The sequence below is a fragment of the Protopterus annectens genome, chromosome 15.part0, assembly GCF_019279795.1.
Source record: "Protopterus annectens isolate FY-2018-M chromosome 15.part0, PAN1.0, whole genome shotgun sequence".
Taxonomy (NCBI): domain Eukaryota; kingdom Metazoa; phylum Chordata; order Ceratodontiformes; family Protopteridae; genus Protopterus; species Protopterus annectens.
Window position 1 is genome coordinate 696407540 of NC_056749.1, and position 17120 is coordinate 696424659.

The following is a 17120-nucleotide window of genomic DNA, read 5'->3' on the forward strand; positions in this document are numbered from 1 at the left end:
CAACTTCTGCAGTTCCCAGAAAACTTACCTGAGAGCCCTTGGTGGCTAAATTTGTGCCTCAGCCAGTATTAGGTGGGCATGCAGTGGCTATTGTTTCTCAGACCACTTGATTACATTTATAGTTTCCTCTAGTGTAACTCTTCAGGCCACCTTGAGCCAGGGGTCAGTCACATCCTTTTTGGCTCTGTTCAGTGTCAGAGTCTGGACATGGGAAAACCATCTTTACTGTGACAGAGTTTCTTCCTGGATGTGTCTTGGTATAAACTCTTGTCGAAGGGACTCAAATAATTCTTCTACACAACCTATTAAATTTTTCCCAGATGAAACTGAATTAGACAGAGATGGAGATTCAAATCTTACAGATTCTTGAGATCAATTTTCTGATACAGAAAAAAAAAACTGATGGGAAGTGTTTCCTTTTCTTTTCTTGAATTATTGTCAGGATGAATTAGGTATATTTTGGAACCTTTTAGAGGTTTCCACTGCATTTAGAACATTTTTTGTAATAAATTGCAAGTAGATTTTCTTCAGTCTACACCTTTTCCTCCTCCAGCGACTGCTCTGCAGGAGGCATATATTACACTGCCTGTTCCAACCTTGGTTCACAATCTACAGTCCCCATAAAACAGATGGCTGATAAGTTACTACTACCTTCTAAGCTTTAATCTTTGAATTTAGAGATGAAGGTTTGGAAACTGATTTCTAACATGTCTCTTGTAGCTGAAAGTTGTGTATAATTGTACAGAGGATATGTTGAGGACCCCTGCTTCTGCTGTGTTTTGCTATGTTTACCTGGGTACAATATCAAATCATCTTGCATGCTTAAGAAACTACTAGTTTTGTCAGAATGAAAACAATAATCTGGAACCTTTGCAATAAAGGAACAGTTTCATCTTCAGGATGGCTAGTCTTAAATGCCTTTATTTTTTTAACCTCAACTTCTGCCTTTATCTGTTTAAACCTGTCATCAACTGGCACTGTTCATTCACATTTGGCAACTGTTTGTTATATACTTGCATGGTTATAGGTGAGTCAGGAGGAGAACAGTTGGCACTGGATGTAAAAATGTCCTTGGGAGGGGGAGTTCCTCCCCACCTAACAAACCAGACAGAATTTTTTTGTCAGGTTCTTTTTTTAAGTTATCTAGGAGTCATTGAACCAGTGCCACTTTTTCAAAGGCTTGTTTTCCAGAATACTTCTGACACCATTGAAGACCCTTCTCAACGATTTAAATCTTCCTCCTTGTTTCTTTTTGGGGAAGTTCAGTGATTGTAGATATTAAGCCTTTAAAAATGTGTTACTTTTTATTACCCAGAAAAACTTTATGGTACCATGAGACCTGTAAGATCTCTGAACTTCTATCTCTAAGGAGTATACACAGGATTTTACATTGTGGTGCATGTTTGTTTGTGTCTTTCGACTTTTCCCGGTTAGGGGTCGCCACAGCAGAGTTCTAGTCCGCTAATGATTGGTAGTTGATTTTTACGTGCCGAGTTACCAGCCCTGACGCACAACCTTCAACGAAGGTATGCCCATTCACGCATGTCTCCACGCAGAAGACGCATGTATTTACTGAATATCTACTGCCTGTGCTTTTCAGTGTCATGATTTAAAATTTCCTCCCTGTTTCTCTTTCTGGAAGTTCCAAGATTAAAGATATTCATCCTTTAAAGTGTGTTATTTTGTATAACTCAAGGAAGCTTTATGGTACTGTGGGATGTAAAGATCTCTGAACTTCTGTGTATAGGTCACACAGTAAGTCTATTTACAGTACATATATTGGGTTTGATATAATAGAACTGCACTGGTGAGGACTTCAAATGTAGGCTGTTACAAGTCCGACTTTTTTTTCCTCTCAATATCCAGGTCAATCTGTATCTCAAGACATCTCAGACTTTCTTTGGAGGGCAGTTTCTATTGGAGTAAGATGCAAAGCCTATTAATTTCTCAGACAGACTAGAGCACGCAGTTTTTAAAGAGTTGTACACCACAGTGAGCTGGTACATCAGCCAGCTAGGCCGGGTATGAGCTCTTGGGAGTTCCCTTCAGCATTGCTTAGCCCTCCAAGCACATTACTTTCCGTCACAGCAAAACGTAATGTCAGGCCAACTGAACAGAACCAGGACAGACCCTCACAACTGTAGTTGCTGTGAGATAGTCTTCCACGTATCTGTCCAGTTCTGGGGATCACCTCAAACAGATCTGTTGTCCTCCGGACAATATATACCTTTTTATTCCCTTGCAAAGGAATTTTCTTAATGCACTTCACCCTTTCCATTGATATCCAATTACACACACAATGCAAAAAACAACCACAGCACATAATAACACACACACACAAAGCAAATAAGCCCATAAGGCGTAGCACCCAAAACCAAATGTAGCGGTCATAGTTGACACACAGATATTCCCCTCACCAGGCTGGATAAGGAGCGGGTTACAGTTAGCTGCCTGTCAGATGCCAGGATCCATCAAGTCACTGTAGCACTCAAGTCACTGAACCACAACTACTGGTATGATGCCGTCATTGTCTGTGTGGGTGGTGAATGACTTGAGATGTACCTCACTGGACAATATGAAGAGAGACATGACTGAGCTCTCAGATTGTGTCATGGGTAGGTATAATAAGTATAGCCTTAAGCAGCATTCAACCTTCTGCAAGGATGATACCACAATACAGACAAGAAATTATTGACTTTAACAATTGGCTTAGCTTTTGGTGCCAGTCCAAAGGGATCCACTATCTGTCAGCCTGGGAAGACATGGTCGACAGCCCAAATTGCTTTGCCAGAGATGATCTGCACCTGTGTCTTCTAGGCTTTCGAATACTGGCAAAGACATTAGCCACACCTATTGTGCCTTTTTTTAGGCAGTGTCAAAATAACCAACCTTCCAATTTACCAAAGTCCTCTCTAGATATACTCAAGGTACTATGTTTAATGCTAGTAGTCTAAACCAGAATCTGCACTTCCTGGAAGCACTCCTTACTTTGGAAGATGCTGACATCTGTGCAGTCATCGAGACATGGTCCAGTGGCGGGGAAAGCACCCTGGCCATGCAGGGCTACAATGCTTTCCATACATTCAGACCACAAACTGAGCATAAAAGAACCAAAGTGGAGGAGCTGTATCCATCTTCATTAAGGGTAATTATACCTCTAGATTCTTGAGGTACTCTGTGTCCAATTAACTATAGACAAAGCCCCCTACCACATCATAGCTAGCTATAGGTCTCCCACCATAAAAAGGGAAAAGCCTACTGCATACTTCGACTTACTGGAATCACTTGCCATACAGCCCAACACTTTACTCATGGGTGATTTAATTATCCTAACATTGACTGGGAAACTTACATGACCACTGATATGCTGGCTCAGAGGATGTCTTTCCATTCACTGGTCACATTCTTCCTTACATCTGGGATTCCCTGCCTCGGGTAACCTGACTTCTGACCAGTGTACAAAAGCCTACTGTTGCTTTAAGGTACGATATATGTCATACACATGCTCCTCGCATAGCACAGGACATAAAGGTGACATCTGGACATACCATCCTCAGAACTACTTTGCTGCCAGTCTGACTGCATCTCCCGATCATCTGTCTGAATGCCCACATCCTGTTTGCTGGCTTCCGAGCTGCTGCAGATAAGTGCCCCATTGGGTTATCATTTTTTCTTGACTTTTGGTTGCTTTTGGGAGATCATGTCATCCAGGAAGGGTAAATGCCAGTACAGGAAACAGATTCCCCATAAAGACGGCCACGAACAGCGTTTATTTTGCCTAGGTGCCTCTCATGACCTGTTCTATCTGTCAGACTTTTGTACCGAAGACTGTGCGTAGTAGGCTTTCTCCCTTGCATTGTATCTGGAGAATCAGCGACTTATGCTATGGAAGTAACCCCCCCAAGGGTCAGCTGTTACAGAAAAAGGTTAAGAAACCAAGACCAGAATCTTCCGCTGTCCAGACTTCACCAGACGTTTCTCCTGAGGTGAGAACCTGGAGGTTCACCCAACTTTGTTGTCAGATTCCTCTGCTGTGACATGGTTGGAGACTGGCAGGGATCTGGCTTTCAGCACTTCTGATGAGGCTTTGCAGATGTCCATTTTGGATGTTCATGGAGAACCACTGGTGACTATTTCCGAGGGGCCTAGAGGTGTTCTGCAGATTTTAGTTGGGGAAGGAGTCCCTCATGCTGCTATTGAATGCTGTCCTGAGTCAGAGCCCTGTAAGTTTTATAGGGTGGATGACCCATTAAAGAAGAAACAAAAAACAAAACACGTTTTCCTACCCCAGAGATCTGCAGAGCGAGGAAAAGGCTTCACTCAGGGTTTATTTAATGCTTTGGCATTGAAACCTCCTCAGGGTGTTTCTGTTCCAGCTTCCCCTTGGTCTTGTACTCCACTTAAAAGACCCAGGGAATAGGATTCTTCTGAGGAGGAATTTGATTTGGACGAGGAAACCGTTGCATGTTCGTGTTTCACTGTTGCAGTCCTAACCAATAGGTTATCCGGCCCTCGATCGGCAGAATACCAAATGTAAGTAAAAATGACGTCTACTGTCGTCTGTTGTAAAGGATGTCAGGGCGTCTGATACAAAAGGAAGCAGCCAATGTCACTTCCTCAGTCTTCCTTGCCACAGAGCCTGAAGCAGAAGCATTTCTTGCACTAGTGCCAGTCGGCAGTTTACCTTTCTTGTTTCCGACTACAAAGTTGAAGTCAACTACAGCTAAGTACCCCATTGGGGATCGTCTTTTCTTGCCTTAACGAATGTCAGAAAAGGTTAAAAATTGTCTTACCTGTGGAAAGCAGATTCCCCATAGAGATTTTCATTCCTGTTGTATTATTTGTTTAGGCGTTGACCACGACATTCCTAATTGTGATCTTTGTGCTTCCTTTAATCTGTGTACTATTCATCGTCGGGCTAAGCTTTTTAGCTAAGCATTTTGGAGTTTGGCCTGAATTTGCCGGTAAGGTGTCCGCTGGTGTTCAGGCTTTGGATAGCCACAAGAAGCGTAAAGATAAGGACTGCGACAGGCTTCCGAAGGTCAAGTCCTCGGATGATGTTAGGTTGGTCGTCAGTCACGCGGTAGCCAGTGAGGAGCCTTTGCAGCCCCTGCAGCCCACAGATTTTCAACCGCAGGCCTTGGTTGAGACCATTTCAGAGGCCCCCAGGCCTCTGGTGTCCATTTTGCCTTCTGACCTTCCACCTGTTGCCTCTTCAGCTGGATCTGGAGCAGTGAAGCTGACTCCGGTGTCCAAGACTGTTCTTCATTCAGACAGCAAGCTCATACTGACTACTTCAGCCCTCCCGAGTCCTTTAGACTTGCAGGCAAAAGAAAATTCAGATTTATCCATACTTGGATGACTGTCTAATTCGAGCATATTCTCAGGAACAACTGTTAAAGGATCTAGAATTGGTAAAGACTCTTGTCTCTTCCCTGGGTTACACTATCAACGTGGAAAAATCAAATATGGTGCCATCCAAGGAGATATAACATTCCTGGGAGCGAGTCTGAACACAACCGCCGAGATGATATATCTCACCCAGAAGAAGCAGACAACTCTTTCAGTTTACTTCAAGGACATGGCAAGCCTGTCCCAGCTCCCTGCAAGGAAATACCTGCAATCTCTGGGATTCATGGCCTCTTGCATTCTCATGATTCCATATGCAAAACTGCATTTGAGGAAATTGCATTGGTACCTCAAGAACACTTGGTGTCAACACACACATCACCTGGATGTGGTAATTCCTCTGCTTCCATGTCTGCGGACATAGTTTCTGTGGTGGGAAACAGCCTGTCTACAGGACAAAGGCATGCTTTTTCGCCAACCCCTGGCCACTCAAGTCTTACCACAGACGCATCAGACTACACCTGGGGAGCCCACCTGGATGGCAGATGCATATAGGGATGTTGGAATGCCCAGCAGATGCACCTACACATAAATTTGAAGGAGTTGATGGCAGTCCAGCAGGCCTTACTTGCTTTCAAGCGTCTTCTTTCTCCAGGGATCCTGCTTGTCAGGACATACAACACCACAGTCTTGTGGTACATCAGCAAGTAGGGGAGGCTCTCATTCTTACCTCCTGTGGAGACAGAGCATGAGTCTTTGTTCCATAGCAGTATCCCTGGGCTTGCATCTCCTAGCTCAGTTTCTTCCAGGAAGGCTCAGTGTTTTGGCAGACCAGTTGACCAGACAGACCCTGGATCCGCACGAGTGGCAGCTGAACAGAGCAGTTTTTTACAGCATCATTCAACGTTGGGGCACTCCTCAAGTGGATCTCGTCTCCTCTCCAGACAACCATCTTCTACCTCTTTTTTGCACCAGACAAGCATCACAGCAGAGCCTGGAAAGTGGATGCTCTGTCCTTCCGTTGGACACTGCTGTCAGTTTATGCCTTCCCTCATCTTCTTCCCAGACTATTATTAAAGATCAAGGATGAATGACCAAGGACTATTCTCATAGCTCCGAACTGGCCCAGGCAGCATTGGTATCCACTGTTTCGCAGTCTCTCCCAATTTCCTCCTTGTCATCTTCCTCTAAAGCCAGATCTTTCGGTTCAGGAGGGGGGAAACATTCTACATCCTCATCTTCAGTCTCTCCGTTTGGCGGTTTCGCTCATGGTATGACTCCATTCTTTCCTTCTTCCCTTTCCCAGCAGGTGGATGATGTGCTGAGGTAGGCCAGGAGGCCTAGAACTAGGAAGTCTTATGCTGGCAAATGGGAAAGACTTTCTCTTTGGATGCAGGCTAGAGGGGAATCTTTTTCTCAGCCTACCCTTCGTCTGATCCTGGAATACCTGGCTGATTTGCTTTAGGGTGGTCTTTCTTTTTCCTCTATCAAGATCCATGCTTCAGCCATTTCTGCTCATTGTTCTTGTGAGCAACCCATTTTCTCTCATCCTCTGATGAAAATGTTTCTCAGAGGTGCTTGCAACTTAAAACCTCCCAGAAGGGTGCCTACTCCAGCCTGGGATCTTAATTTTGTTCTAGAGAAACTCACTCTTCCTCCTTTTGAGCCAGCTGCCACTGCAGATTTAAAGTTTCTCTCGTGGAAGACTGCCTTCCTCTTGGCTAAAACTTCAGCAAGGAGGGTTTCTGAGCTGCATGCTTTGATGGCTGTGGAGTCTTTTCATATTTCCATGCAGATAGGGTCTCTCTGAGAACCAACCCCTCCTCTAATGCCTAAGGTGGTTTCTAGCCTGACCCTTAATCAGTCCATAAACCTTCCTACCTTCTTTCCTAATCCTCGAAATAGAGGTGAAAGGATCATACATTCTCTTGATGCACATAGGCAGCTCAGGTTTTACCTGGACAGGACTAAAGACCTTCGGAAATCAGCACAGCTGTTGGTCAGCTTTGCCCCTGGAGCCCAGGGCAAGGCTATTTCTAAGCAAACCATTTCTAAATGGATTGCTCATTGTATTACTTTTTGTTGTTCCTTTCATGGCAATGTTCCTCCTCAAGGGGTTAGGACCCACTCAACTAGAGCAGCTTTCACTTCTGCAGCCTTTTTAAGGGGTGTCCTAAAGACTTTTGGAGGCTGCCACATGGTCTTCTGTTCACAGTTTCACAAAGCATTATAATTTGTTTTTGTTTTCAACAGCCAGGGCAGGGTTTGCCACTGCTGTTCTGCAGGGTATGATCTCCATTCCTTGATTATGTTGGTTCCTCCTCCCTTTTCTCTGGGCTTTGGTAATCAGCCCATTGGTTAGGACTGCAACAGTGAAACACGATGAACATAGTACAGTTGTGTACACTTACCAAAAATGTAGATATTCGAGTGTATTCACTGTTGCAGTCCTGCTTTCCCTCCCTCCTTCCCCCTTTTCTCTTTTCCTAAGGTACAGGCTAATTTTGGTTTAAGCCTTGTTTTCTGGGGTCTTCTGACTGTTATGGCAAGAAAGACTGAGGAAGCGATGTTGTCTGCCTCCTTTTGTATCAGATGCCCTGACGTCCTTTACAACCGATGACACCCGACATCATTTTTACTTACCTTTGGTATTCTGGCTGATCGAGGGCTACCAGGAGCCAGAAAACCCATAGGTTAGGACTGCAACAGTGAATACACTCTAACATCTATATTTATGGTAAGTGTACACAACTGTACTTTACTCTTCCCAAATTCCTTCTTCTTTGGACTATGGGTGTGAGGAAGAGGAATCTAATAGTCCTGATACTGTCTTTGAAGAAATTTTTTTTGGGGAGACAATCTCCAGGATGATGGAGTTTTTTTTTTTTTTTTAAATGGGATTGTGCTCAAGTGTCTAGAAATCCATAAGAGGTGCTGTCAGTTGCTGCAGATGGAATCTCCAAAACCTTCTGCTATTTCTCCGATTTGTACTGCTTTGTTGGATGCATTTTAATTTGCCTCTAAAGCTCCTGATTCTCTGCCACTTGCTCCCAAGAAGCCTGATAGGTTTTATAGGGTGCTTGAGGGCTGTAATGTTTTGCACAGGTGTCCTGCTGCTGACCCATCAGTGATGTCTGTAGCTTCTGACAAGCCTCCTCAATTGCTCCGTTCACTCAAGTTGCTCCCTTCTGATAAAGTCAGCAAAACCATGGAAAGGCTAAGTAAGAAGGTTTACATCTCAGCTGCCTTGGCTTTTAGGGCTATTAATTATCGGACTTTGTATGACCAGGTATGTGTTGGCTATCCTATCTCAGGCTTGTCAGGTTATTTCTGCTCTTCTTCCAGACTCTGAGATTAAACCTTCTGCTCTTTCCCTGTCAGGGACTTCCTCACAGGTGGTTTGCCATTCCATCAAATTTAGTTATAATGCAGCAGATGCTTCTTCTAGGGCTGCTGCTTTTGGGTAAGTGATGAGGTATTCTTGGCTTCGGCTTCAACCATTGTCTGAAGGTATTAAGGCTAAGTTCATGGATGCACCCCTTGATAATAAACGCTTGTTTGGAGAAGCTGCTGCTGGTTTATTTAAGTCCCTTCAGGGTAAGGGAAGGGCCTTAGAGGAGCTCAAGCATGTGTATATGTCTCCTGTTCCTAAATTTCAGAGAAACTATCCCTAATAAGCCTGCCTTTGTCGACACTCAATCTCATCCTTTTCCTAAGGGCAAAAAGAGTGACAAGCGAGCTACTCAGACTTAAGGAACTCAGAAGTTTTCCTTTCCACAAAAAACAGGTGCTGTCTGACTATCCATCCCTTCCCAGCCACGTTGCTCTTTCTCTTCACCTTTCTCTCTTTCTTCCTGTTTGACTTCAATTAACTCAGGATTCATGAGTTCTGTCCATTATTCATCAAGAGTATTTATTTCATGGCTTGGAAATCCTCTCCCCTTTTATGGGCATTTTTCAGTCTCCCCAGGAATAACTTCCCCAGACTCTGTTCCTTCTTTTGCTTCCTCAGGCTTACTGGTGTCTCTGGATCTCAATGATGCTTATCTCCGTATTGCAATCCATCCCCTTTTCAGGAAGATTTTGCATTTCTATGTTGCTTCCTGGCATTTTCAGTTCTCTGTCGTGCCCTTTGGCCTTTCAACTGCCCCAAGGGTATTCACCAAATGCCTCACTCCTGTGATTGCTTTTTGCAGACTTCATGGAATCCAAGTACAGTATTTCCTTACTTGGACGACCTGCTGATTCAATCCTCCTCTCCAGAGATACCGTTACAAAAATCTTCATTTTGCCATTTCTCTTCTTCAGAGACTGGGATTCACAATAAACTTCAAAAAGTCTTCTCTGACTCTTTCTCAGGATCATATCTTTCTGGGTTGGGTTGCAGGATTCAGACAGTGCTTATGCTGCCATCCCTGCCTTCTCCCAAGGCCTTAACTCTCATTTCCTTTTTTTCAAACTCTTTCTCCTCTAGCCTCCATTACAGCCAGGGAATTTCTGAGAGCTCTGGGTTTTATGACATCCACCATTACTGTGCACCCTCTGGCCAAACTCCACATGAAAAAGTTACAGTGGTTCCTGAAGTTAGTTTGGCTTTAACATGCACATGCTCTATAATTTGTAGTTCCTCTTTGACCTTGTCTCAAGAAGGAACTTCAGTGATGGATCCAACAGTTGTCCTTAAACCCAGGGCTTCCTTTTCACCCCCCCTCTTCCCTCTTAGGAACTTTTCACAGATTCTTCAGACGTGGGATGGGGAGCAGGTTTTCACTTCTTAAAGGTGCAGGGGGTGTAGTCACCTCTTCAACAGAAGGAGCACATCAGTGTTAGAGATGAGAGCCCTTCTGCTGGCTCTTCAGGCTTTTCATCCTCTTTTCTCCCCAGGACCTCTCAAGATATTCACAGACAATACCACAGTGATGTGGTATATAAACCATTAGGGGAGAACAAGATCTTACCTTCTTTGCCAGCTGCCACTCTTGGTATGAGATCTTGCTGTCCAGTATCAACTGACTCTCTTAAGGCAGTTTACATTCTTTCAGGTCAGAACATTGTGGCAGACACTGAGCAGGTCCTTAACTCAATCCTATGAATGGATGCTTCACATGGGTGTGTTTCTGTAGATTGTCCACCCATGGGATACTCCTCAAGTAGATATATTTGCCTCCACTCTGAACAGACAGCTTCCTCTATTTTGTGCCACAATCCCAGGTCCTCTGGTGTGGAAGGTGGACACCCTCTCTTTTTCTTTGAAGGGGATGTTTCTGTATGCATTCCCTCCCCTTCCTTTCATTCCAAAAGTGCTGTCCAAAATTTAACAGGACACTCTAAAAATCTTGTTGGTGATTCCCTTTTGGCTGGGACAGCATTGGTTCCCTCTTCTGCATTTAGCCAAGGGCAGTCATCACAAGTTACCTCCCAGGGTGGAACTACTCATCCTTTCCTACCTGACCAGTCTTCAAGTTACACCATGGATGATAAGATTTTGATTCCACATAGGCACCTTTTTTTCTGTGAATGTGCTTAGGGTCCTGCAGGAGGCCAGGAAATCCTATTTATTCCAATGGAAGAGGTTTTCTGTTTGCTGTCTCTCATAACCTGGACCCACTTACTGAGGATCTTCTTTTAGTTCTGTCTTATTTGTGTGAATTGCTCACTGCTGGTTTTGGTCTCTTCTTCTGTTAAGGCTCACTTATCAACAATCTCTGTCTGCCGTTATCTTCTCCTTTGGCTTCTAGATTTGAAACTAAACAATTCCTAAAAGGTGTCCTTCATATTAGGCCATCCAGGAAGCCTGTTCTCCTCTCTGGGATCTTAATTTTATTTTGAAGAAGGTGGCTTAGGCTCCTTTTGATCCTGGTGCTTCATCCTCCTTGCAACATTGCTCTTGGAAGACTGTTCTTTTGTTGGCCCTTACTACTTCTGCCAGATGGGTGTCTGAGCTTCATGCCCTTGCAGCTTGTCCTCCTTTTTTGTTTTTTCATAAAGGCAGGCTGTCCTTGCATACAAATCCTTCTTTTTTGCCAAAGGTGGTCAATGAGCTGTCACTTAATCAGTCTATTAATTTGCCTACTTTTTTCACTCTCCACAATCTGCCTTTGAGTGGGTTCTGCATACTTTGGGTGTGCATAGACAACTCAGATTTTATTTGGATAAGACTAAGTCTATTAGAAAATCTAATCAGCAGTTTTTCTTTTCATCCCAGGTCCCTAGGTTTAGTTGTATCCAAGCAAACTATTTCTTCTTGGATCTCAAAGGCTGTTTCTTTTTGTTATACTTTTTGTGGAAAGAGCCTTCCTTCTACTATAAAGGCTCATTCTATTAGAGCTATGGCTTTTTCCAGTACTTTTTCAAGAGGTTGGATACTAACTCTATTCTTGAGGCAGCTACCTGAACTTCTGTGGATACATTTACTAAGCACTTCAAGCTGGATGGAATCTCCAAAGCTAGAGCTGGTTTTCCTAGGGCCATCATTCATGGCTTGGCTAGAAGGCTCTGCTGTGATCTCCTCCTCCCAAGTTTCTTCTTGAGCTTTGGCACAGTCACAGACGTAAAGAATACTGCAACCAGTGAATGGAAGGACATAGTACAGTTATGTAAAATTTTATCATATGAGTAGATGTCCTTTCCTTCACTGTTGCAGTATTCACTCCCTCCTCCCCCTGGGCCATTTCCCTCCTGTATGTACTGGTTACCTCTTGGTTTTCCTTGGACTGGCATTTCTACTGGAGCTGTAGTTTCTGAGGATGGTACATTCAGACATCATCTTTATGCCCTATGCTACGTGAGGAGTGCATATGTGTGCTGTACGGCATACCTTAAAGAAACAGTAGGCTTTTGTATATTGGCCGGATGTCGGGATACCCAAGGCGGGGAATCTCGGATGTAAAGAATACTGCAACAGTGAAGGAAAGGACCTCTACTGTTATGGTAAGATTTTTACACAACTGCATTTTCTTGGACTTTGTCAATGCAAGTACTCTAACAGCATACCTACAAGTGGCTCATATGGCCTGGACATAGTATTCACTAACATGGGAGTGCATTGCACCCTCCCACCCCCGTGTGATGTCCTCCTTGGTAAGATTAGTGCAGAATCAGTCTCGTTCAATGTAATTATAGGACCAGATATCCCATCAAGTTCAAAAATGCTAAAGAATTTTTTAAAGACAAATTGCATCCTACTAAGTGATGGTATAAGAAGTTTCAAAGCCCCCTAGAACACAGATAATGCAGACTGCTATGCATAGGTGTAAATCAATGCCTTGTATAACCGCTTAATCAGTTGTATAGAAGTGGCTGAAGCTGACCGGATTAAAAACAGGTCTTGCTGAAAAAAACAAGCCGCTGTGGTGGACCTCAAGTATAAACAGGGTATTTAAGAAGAGAAAGAAACTAATATCCAAGAACAAGAGGGAACTGGCTCAGCAAAGGAAGAAATATCTCTCTAGCTTAAACAAACGAATTGGAGATTTTAAGTCCTTCAATGTTAATTACAAAGCAAAAATAGGCCCCAGAGGTAAGGATAATCACAAGACATTCTTTAACTACATGCGAAGTCTAAAAGGGAATATCTGACTGTGCACTAAACTGGTTGTGGATGGTACCACCCATAGTTAGCTGGACATAATAGCCAACCTGCTAGCTGATAGATTTGGATCAAACTTCACCCCCTGTCCCCTCCAGTAATCCCTCAAAGTATACCTGCCACCATTTCTCAGCCTGTTATTTCAAGAGAGCATGTCATCTTGGCACTCTCCAAGGCCAAAAATGCAGCATCAGTGGGACCAGACAATGTCCCAGGTTGCCTTTTAAACAACTTAAAACATGACCTAGCAGACCCACTTTGGATCCCTGTTTAACCACAGTCTGCGAACTGGGTATGTTCTGGCAGAATAGAGGGCAGCAACAGTAATCCCTCTACACAAAGGAAACCATCAACCGACCCTGGGAATTATAGATCCATAAGCTTGACTACCCTGATTTACAAGGCCATGGAAAGAATCATTATGGACATTATTAACAAGGACATAAGTAATCTCCAGACTCTGGACCCAACCCAGTTTGGATTCATTAAACATAGATTATGTCTGTTAAACATGATTGAGTTCTTTGAGAAAGTCGCCAAGACCCTGGACGAGGGAAGGACTGTGCATACCGCCTATCTTGACACAATCACCCAGACAGGTATTTTAGAGAAACTCACCCAATTGGGAATTGACCCCTACATTACTAGATGGGTAGCCAACTGGTTCACCGACAGGACACTTACCTTCAAAGTGGGTGACTTCACTTCTAGCAAAAGACTGGTCACCAGTGGTATACCACAGGGTTCTGTGCTGGACTTCTTACTATTCAGAATTTATTTCTCAGAAATCCAGGCAAACTTGGGCAGCATGTGGCTGACCAAGTTCGCTGATTGCAAATTGGGATTAATCAGTGAGTCCACCAACAATGTTACTATACTGCAAGCAGGGTTAACGCAGACAAGTGATTGGTGCCAAAGCCTTGGATTAAAGCTAAATTTAAAAAATACATAATTATTTCCTTTGGAAAAGATGACATCCCTGCTAACTACATTATAGACAGCACCTCCCAAGTGTAGACTCAGTGGTATATGATCTGAGTACTCAGGTTGATAGCAATCTGAACTTTGACCATCGCGTATCCACAGCAGTAAGGAAATTGGAAATCCTTCTATGTGGTACATCTTATAAATAAAGATATCACATCTAGATCTAAGGATATTGTAATTCCATTATACACATCCCTCATCAGACCAGTAATTTACCTCACCAGACACCTGCAGTAACTTGAGAGACCAAAGAGGTTTCTCACCAAGAAATTACAGGGTACACAAAACAAGTCTTGGTGAGAAACCTCTTTCGTCTCTCAAGTTATTGCAGGTGTCTGGTGAGGTAAATCACCAGACCAGACACCTGCAATAACTTGAGAGACCAAAGAGGTTTCTCACCAAGAAATTACAGGGTACACAGAACAAGTCTTACACAGAAAGACTGAAATCCCTGTCGCTGTATTCTGTCTCCTGCAGGTTGCTAAGGGGTGACCTGTGCCTGGCTTACAGGGCATTCTCTGACCCGGCCCTGATAGAGATGTTACATATTCATAAATCAAAGTGCATGGGAGTCACTCACTCCAGGGATCTTAACCTAGCCTCTGACATGAAAAGATCATGCTGGAGAAAGAGATACATCTCTCAGAAACTGCCACTTCTCTGGAACAAGTTACCAGTTCCTGTGAAACTGAACCCCTCCGTACCCCTCTTCAAATGCAGCCTAGATCAATGGATGGGTGACCCCAAATTACCTCCTGGGGTGGCACCTTTGTTCATCCTGACCAGAGAAAGTGAGTATTAACTACCATAGACTCTTAACATCTGTGAACTTCACTCACCTAACCACCGATAATTGGGGCAGCTTGGGATAAATATGGGTAGGCTTGTAAGGGCTCTAGGGCCGTTAGCCTAGTGTAACCGTCTATGAACCTAACAACCTATGAATTGTCAGAAGGACTCTGTAAAAATGTTTGCGTCAAATCCCTTTTGGCCCAGGCAATATTGGTTCTCCTTTTGGGGAATTGGCCAAGGGCAAGTACCACAGGTTTGCTCACTGTCTGGATCTACTCACACAATCCTGGGAAGTTTGACTCATGCCAGTCTATTACTTCCTAAATTATCTGCCTGTATTGTGCTACATTTTAGGCACCACTTTTTGAAGATGGGCACCAGGTTTTAAGAGGCAGTAAATCCTGCCACTAGAAAATCTTATTTTAGTATTTGGAAGACTTTTTTAGTTGGTGTCTACCTAATAACCAAGGCTGTATCTGGGATTGTACCAGTGATGCCTAAATATTGGTGTGAGTTATTAGCCTCTGGCCTTCATACTACTTTAAGGTGCGTCTTGTGGCCAGTTCAGTATGTCTGTCCATAGATCCTTCTCTTTTCCTCATTTTCTTTGCAAAACAGTTTCTAATAGAAGTGTTTCACCTGAGATTACCTTGCAAACATGTTGCTACTTCCTGGGATCTTAACTTTCTGCTGGAAAAGTTAAACACATATCCATCTGAAGCTGTGCAGCATGCAGATTTAAGATTCATTTCATGAGTAACTTTTTCTATTTGATCTGATATCTGCAAGATCAGTATCTGAGTTGCCAGTTTTCTTGGTGGAAAAACTCTATCAAGTCTACATTTCGAATACGGTCTCTGGAAGAGAAAATCCCTCACTCATGCCCATAGTTCTTTCAGAATTTTTTTGAGTCAGACTGTCAGTATCCCAGTGTTCTATCCTAACCCTAAGAATGATGAAGAAAATGTTACACACACTCTGGACATGCATAGGCAGCTCGGGTACTGACTTGAAAGAGCCATATCCTTCAGAAAAAAATAATCTGCTATTTATTTCTTATGCTGGAACTAAGAAAGGCCAACTCGTGTCATTCATATAATTTCTAGTTGGTTGCTTGGGTTTTGCCTTTTGTTATACTCCCCATAATAAACTATTTCCTGGCAGTCTTAAAAGTCACTCTCAGTGGCCTTGTCTTCTTTGATGGCATAGGCATATTGGAAAAGGATGTACTGTAGAAACTTTCTAAAAATGACTGTGGTCCTCTGTAAATACTGGATTCTTTGTTTACATCCTGGGCTTCCTTTGCTAGGACCATTCTCCAGGGGTTCCTGGGTCCATATTCTTCCTTCTCCCAGGTTGGATAAGTTATGGTATTTTACCCATAGGCTACTTCAGCAGTGGTAATAATAAAAATAGTACAATAGATGTTTGAGTTCCTCACTGCAGCAGTAGCTGCTTCCACCCACCATTCCCTAGTGATATATTGAGAATATTCCTTTTTGGTTAGTTCAGGATGAGTATGCTATTTATTTAGTAGGCAAGAAAGTCCTGAAGATTTTCAACTCTGGCTGCTGATTTTTGTTTCTTTAGGGGTGGCAGTAGTCATTCAGAGTGGATCTGAGTTGAAGGATCAAGAGTTTTTGGAAGCTGGCCTGTTGCTGTGTCTTGGGCAAGACAGAACCCATAGGCTACCACAGCAGTATGGAATTTGAATATCTATTGTTCTGGGTTAGTTAATTTACACAACTGTACTTAAGAATAAATTATGCTTATTACCCATCATTCCCATAGCAGTAGACTTCAGGAAATGTCTAAAGTTATGTGCTTCTAGGTTCGATTATCAGTTCTGTACATTACTTTTTGGTGTATCTACCAGTCATAGCTTATTGCAGGCTGAATGGTATTCACATCGTTCCTTATTTAGGTGGCTTGCTTACCCCAGATGTCAGGGGTGTTTAATTTGGGTTATATCTGTTTTGAACAATCTGGACTTCCAGATAAATATTGCAAAATCATCTTTGACTCAGTCTCACAGAATTGTGTTTCTGGATTGCCTTATAGATGCTTCTGTTCAAAAAGCTTTTTTGACTCCAGCGAGTCTGGATTTTTTTCCTGAGCTGCTCAAATCAATCTCAGTATTCTGCAAGAGTTACACATGCAAGAGGTCCAATGGACCCAGCATTTGCATTCTGTTTATCAGTTCTAGTACTGGGCTTTATAAAAAGGGAACTGCACTGGTGGAGACAACAAATTCAACAGAGCCCATGTGTTTTCTTCCCTCCTCAGACCTCAAAGCAATCTTTGACCACAGATAAATCAGATTTGGCTTGGGGAGCAGTTACCATGTGGGCAAAAGTGCAAGGCCTTTCGAGTCCTCCTCTGGAGGCCTTTAGACAGACCAAAG

The 17120-nt window shown here is 43.3% G+C and overlaps 1 protein-coding gene across 2 annotated transcripts in view; it reads left to right on the top strand.

Moving 5' to 3' along the window:
• The window catches only part of LOC122790015 (mitochondrial poly(A) polymerase), an 894403-nt gene that overhangs the window by 379934 nt on the left and 497349 nt on the right, over nt 1-17120 (top strand). The gene's annotated exons all lie outside the window — the stretch shown is intronic.